Raw genomic sequence first — 6,365 nt, forward strand, 5'->3', positions numbered from 1 at the left:
ATGGAAAGAAATACAGTGAAATATGACAAGGTCTTCTTTCCCAGTGGACTTGCCATCTGGTTGGGAGAACAAGACTCATTCATAAAAAAGAAAACTGACAAGAGCATAGAGTGAGGCTGCTTTGGAAAATGGGGTCATGGTCTCTGCAGAGCAAGAACCCTTGGTGATTACAGAACACATGGCCTCTTGCAGACCTTCCCTTGGCTCTCTTTTTCCCTTGTGCACCTCCACCCCAGCAGAATGAATATCGTAAGAGATTTTAGCTATCTTAGGCAAAACCCTAAAACCCTTTGACCTCCAGGTTCAGGTACATTTGTGAAACTGGGATAACTTCAGATTGTGAGGACTTAGATGAATTTAAGGATCGTACAGATGCAGCAAAGCACTGTGTAAGCAACTGTCTGGATTCTTAGAGAATTTTATTCATTTATTTTAGTGTGAGCAGCACATCATGCTGCATTTATTTGTTTACATGTCCATCTTACTAGATAGCAAATTTGTTGAAGGTAATTGTCTTATTCATCTTTGTGTCCCTAGATTCCAGCATGGTGCTTAGCACACGGTAGGCATTTGCTACGTGTGTGTCAGATGAATTGTTTCACTTCAGAGAAGGGACTAAAATTAGGGTAGAAGTCTAAGAAGCCAGAAATTACAAATCGGTGGCCTGGAGGCCAAATTCCCTCTCAGAAACATTTTGTTTGGCCTTCACAGTGTTAAACCTTGTAGCATTTAGAATATGAAAAAAAAAATCAGAAACTGTCTTTGTGTTGGGGCATTCCCAAGACCACCCCATGTTAGATTAGCTAGATGGACTCAAAGGACTCAGCATAAAGTTGTACTCACTACTGTTTATTACAGCAGTGTAGGAAGGATACACCACTGGATTGTAAAGGGAAAAGGCACAAGGGGAGTCTGGAGGAATATATGCCCCCTCCCTCCCATAAGGGCTCACAGAATGAAAATGGAGCAACGTTTCCCTGCAGTGTTTCTGCCAAAGGAAGTCCGTTAGACACTCAGTACCCAAGGTGTTTATTGGGGGCTGGCCACATAGGCACCTCTGCCTTGCACATACCCAAATTCCAGACTCCCAAAAGAAAAGTAAGTGATCAGCATACGAGTAAACCATATTATTTACACCAACAGTCTAGGCGCAATGAACCATCACCGTTTGTTAACTGTTGATTGGGAACACTCCAAAAGCCAACCTTGCAAGCAGGCCTTTCTAAGGAGAGCAATCTCAGGCCTGCTATGTTAACTCTTTTCTGCACAGTCATATAAAAATGCAGATTTCTAGCTTTTACTGAAAAAAACTGGAAGGTCTGGCCATAGTAGGCCTGCATTCCCACTTAGCAACAGTGGTAGGTGGAATAATAGCACACCCCACCCCCAAAAAATGTCCACATATGTAACATTTCTAGGGTTATTCAAATAGGAACAGAATTAGAGTATATGCATTCCCAAACCATAGTGAAAGAAAGGAATAACGAGAAAGAAATATGCTGATAAATCTCAAATTTGTATCTCCATTTTGGACCTCTCCCCTGAACTTCAGACTCACACGACCATTTGGCTTCTTGACATCTCCACTTGAACGCTTGTCAGACATCTCAAACATAACGCATTCAAAGTGGCGCTCTCTATGTCCTACCCTTACCCCACTCACTGCCAACCCTGCTTCTGTCCTAGGCATCTGAGTCTAAACAGTATCACCTCCCAACCACATGCTGAAGTTAAAAACCTAGGGTCATCCTGCATTCCTCTCTTTCCCTCTCTCCTTCCCCTTTTATTAATTAGAAGGGTTTTTTTTTACTGCTGCAAATAATGAAAAGCCTAACTAATAGTGGCTTAAACAATGAGAATATTTATTATCCCATGACAAATCTGAGGGCAGTTCCAGGCTTGATTTAGTGATGTCACCAATAACTCTGGTATTTCCAGCTTTCTGCTCTGGCATCCTCAGTGGGCTGGTGACATCTTCCCTCATAATCACAAGATGGCTGCAGCGGCTCCACGTACCATATCTTCATATGACACTGTCCTAAGGCAGGAAAAGGGGGTTTCCTCCCACATCTATTTATCGGAGAGAAAAACCTTTCCTTAAAGCAGACTTCCCCTTATATCTCACTAACCCCATGCCTAACCCAGTCACTAGAAGGAGAGAATGGAATTACTATGAATGTTTTAGACTATGTTATAACCAGAGGCCTGAGGAAAGGCTATCTTCCTTGAGCAAGTGGGTGAGTAATTAAACAAAATCAGGACCCTGCCAGCGAAGAAGTGGAGGTAGGGGCAGGTAAGGCTGTTGGGTCACATGCCGCACCCCACATTAGCATGTCCCATTACTTGGAATCCAGCTACTTCCCATCATCCTACTAAAGTCCAAGCCCCCATCCCCTCATTTCTTGATGTCTACAGTAGCCTCCTAACCAACTTCCTGCTTCCACTCTCGAACCCCTATAATGCATTCTCCACACAGCAGCTGCAATACTCTCTCTAAAACACAAAGTAAGCCATCATGCTTGCTTAAGCTCCACCCCCCACGCCCCATTGTACTTGTAATAAAAGCCATTCTCCTCCCAAGGCTTCTTCACCTCTGTGGTCTCATATAGCTCCTCCCTTACTCTGTTTCCTTGAACACACGGGACTTGCTTCACCGGAAGAACCTTTGCACTCTCTAGTCTCTCTTCCTGGATTGCTCTTATCCAGATCTTGCCATGGCTGACTCCTTTTCATTCAGTCTCAGTTCAAATATTGCCTTTTTAGAGAGCTGCTCCCTCTCAGTTTTAGCCCCCCCACCTCCCATCTCTTTCTGTGCCATTATCCTGTTTTGTTTTCTTCACGTGCTTATTGCTATCTGAAGTTGTCTCCTGTATTTGTTATGTGTCTCCTTATGAAAATGTCAGCTCCTTAAGAGCATACACTTTTTTGTCCACCGCTATATCCCTGGTACCTGGAACAGTATTTGGCACATAGCAGATGCTCAATAAATATTTGTCACGGGAATTAAGAGTATTAACTGCCCCTCATTTTATAACGTAGATACATTAATATGCTTTTAAAATCTCAGTCTTTCTATTCCATTTTACATAAGAGTCCTCCCCCCACCTGCCTTTAGGATAATTTTCTTTTCAGAGTTGGTGATGTCTAGGTTGACTCTGAGATGCCCAATGTTGAAGGCCAGTTGGGAGAAGTTGAAATGCTAGACGAGTTTTGGGCCCAGTGAGCCCCTGGGCCCCAAATCCCTCCATCTGGATAATAATCTTCAGGATGATAATTCCTGAGGTCTATGACTCCAACTCATGGATCAACCCAGTGGATGCCTGGGCTTCCTTATCTTTGAAGTGGAGGTTGGCTGTGTCTTTTATCTGAGGATCTTGGCCTCTTACTTCCAGATAGGAGAGAAAAGACTAGTCCACAGCCAAAAACCAGAGTTAACCATCTTGATGCTCTGGGTCACTCCCTAGTATACTGTGATGAAAAGGCTCTGAAAAAAACCCTACCTCAAAAGAACCCCCGCCATTTGCCACAGTGACTGAAATTTCACATTAGCAACTACTTCCTGGATAGGGTTTCTAGGTAAAATTCTTTTATGTGCTACATCTGGCATTTCTATTCTGGGTCATGGTTGCTATCTGAAAGAGTTACAGGAGAGATGTAATGTGGTTTCCAGGCAGCATTAGGGTCCATTTGATGCGACTGGTCATGCATTTGAAGTCAGATCCGTCAGCTTGGTTCTGGGTTTTTCCACTGTTTAGCTGGGTCAGTATAGGCACAGAGTTGGTGAAGCATTGGTTTTAACCAGGATTGTTTAGTCAAACAAGGCTGCTGACGCTAGAAGGAGGCAAGGGAGTTGAGGGGTACGCAAGAGAGTGATCACTACTGACCACGTAATTTAAGATGGGAAGGAAGGAAATAAAGACACCGGGGTGGGGGTGGGGGGGGATAATGACAACTCTGCCACATGGAAAGAGGAGAAGCACTGAACCTGAATCCCAGATGAATCTTAATTCTACCACTAATTAAACCCATGTAACCTTGGGTAAGACTCAAGGGGCTTCAATTTCCTTTTCTTCATCATAGGAATGGAGGCCCCATCTTGCCTACCTCACAAAGTTGTTGAGGGATTCAAAGGAGATAAGGGGTGAAGCCTGCCCTAAGAACTACGAAGCAAAAACAAATGCCAAAGATTAACATTTGGTATTTCATAATTTTACCTAAGGCCGTTTCTCCATACAAAGTGACTCCTTTTGTGGAGTAAATCAGGCTAGGCTAGACCAGCAATGACTTGCACTGACATAGGGAGAGACACTGACAAATAGCCCCAAGCCCTGCTCGTCAGCTTGCTTTCCCTGTGGAGAAAAACAGCAATTCTAGACTAAGCACTTAGGAAAGTTGATCTTGTTTAACCCTTACAATACTACTTCTCCCCATTCCACAGATGAGAAAACTGAGGCAAAAGGTTAAATGCTGGAGACATGGCTCAAACCAAGCTCTAGTTCCCTATGTTCTGTGATAGTCTGCGCTCCTACCCAGAAGGCCCTGAGGTTGATCTCTTGCTCCACTACTCCGTATTTCTGGGTCACTGCAGACTCTTAGTAGCCCCACCCACACTCCAACTCGCTCCCCTCTTTGGGCCCAGGCCCAGGACTTGCCTGCCGCCTGGTAATCAAGTCAACAGGCCTGCCACCCTGGGGATGTTTCTAATAACATTCCCTCCCTGAGAGCAGACCAGAGGGTGTAAGGAAGCTGGTGGCTGTGGGTCTCTCACAGACCCGTTCCTGCCCTCCATCTAGCGGCAGACAGAAAGACAGGCGACCCCAGCTTGCTCCCAGCCAGGCAGCAGGCTGAGCAGGGTTGGGGGGGGGTGCAATGAGGGTCCCAGTAGGCCCAGGTGGGTGGTGTGAGGGACCTTCGGGACTACAGATATTCATGGGGCTACAGTGTGTGGGTAGGTGTGGTGGGGGAGGGGAAAGAGCCTTCCAGATGTGAGTGTGGCACCTCCGAGTGTGCTAGTATGTGGGGCACACTCAGGTTGGGGGTGGGGGTGGAGAAGGACAGGCGATAGTAACCAGGATGTGGGTCTGAGCCTGGGCTCAGAGGCAGGGTTGCTGAAAAGCTCTATATTTAGAGGCCGGATGGTGGGATAAGCAGAGCTGCAGCAGTGAAATGTAGCCCTGGGCCCCACGGCAGACTCACTGTGGTCCCACTTCCCAGCTGTGGAGACACATCCTCACAGCCCTCCCGTCTGCAGTTAAATGTCAGCGGGGAGACAGAGAAGGAGGAGGGAGAGGGGGGTGCTCCCATTTATAGAGTTATCTGCACTCGGGCTCATCTGATATCTTTAACATGTCTCCCCACCAGGCAGGATAGAAGAGCAGCTAAGAGCAAGTTGCTTCACCTCCCTGAGAGTTAGTTTCCTTATCTGTAAAATAGGTTAATAAAAATACCTACCTAAGGGGCTTGTTGTGAAAATTAAATGAGATAATGTAGGTGAAGCACTTAGTACAGCGATTGGCATCTAACTAGTGCTTAATGTATGGAAACTAATCAACATAGTGATAAAGCTTGCTGGTTCAGGTATGAGACTATATTATTTTTACAGTAAAAAAAAAAAAGAGCTAGAGCACCTGAAAGGGAATAACTTGTCTGAAGTCACAGAGGAACAGGGCTTTGAGGCCAAGTCTGTGTGACTCCAAGGGCTGAGTTCTTTGCTCCAAGGTAAGGGGAATTGTTTTCAGCACCTCAGGCGTACCCAAGAAGTCAGGGATGCTTTGCGTGGGCCAGCAGCTGCGGGAACCAGGACAGTGTCTGGCTTTGTAGACAGAGCCTGGGCAAGTTTGGAAGTGCAGCAGCCGATGCTGGCCTTGCCAGGTGGTTGGTGAGTTGAGGCAGCCCTTCCTCCTGGACCTGGGGGTTTCTGAACTCCTTGTCCCTCAATCCCTCCCAGCTTAATTTATTGCCTTCTCTTACTATGACAGAAGGAATTGGGAGATAGGGAGTTGGTAGGAGGACCCAACAGGAATGGTGCACCCTAGTATGTGTCACAAAATGAGCCAGGCAACATGCATGCATTCTTTCATTTAATCATCATAAGAATTCTAGTGGGCTCTTTTGGGGGGGGGGGCTCTTATTATTGCCCCCATGTCACAGGGGAGGACACCCACAGAGAGGTTAAGACTGTTGCTCAAGGCAAGCAGAGAAGTAATGGGGCTGGGATACAAATGATTTATGAATTAATCCCAGTCATCTAAAAATCATAAGAAGTCAAGGCCCTTATGTCATATAAAAATGTCAGCAACGTTAAATTTATGGAGGAAGCATCCTCATTAGATATTCATGAAATATTTCAGACATAAAAAAGTATA

This window comes from Hipposideros armiger, unplaced genomic scaffold (assembly GCF_001890085.2).
Source record: "Hipposideros armiger isolate ML-2016 unplaced genomic scaffold, ASM189008v1 scaffold_38, whole genome shotgun sequence".
Taxonomy (NCBI): Eukaryota; Metazoa; Chordata; class Mammalia; order Chiroptera; family Hipposideridae; genus Hipposideros; species Hipposideros armiger.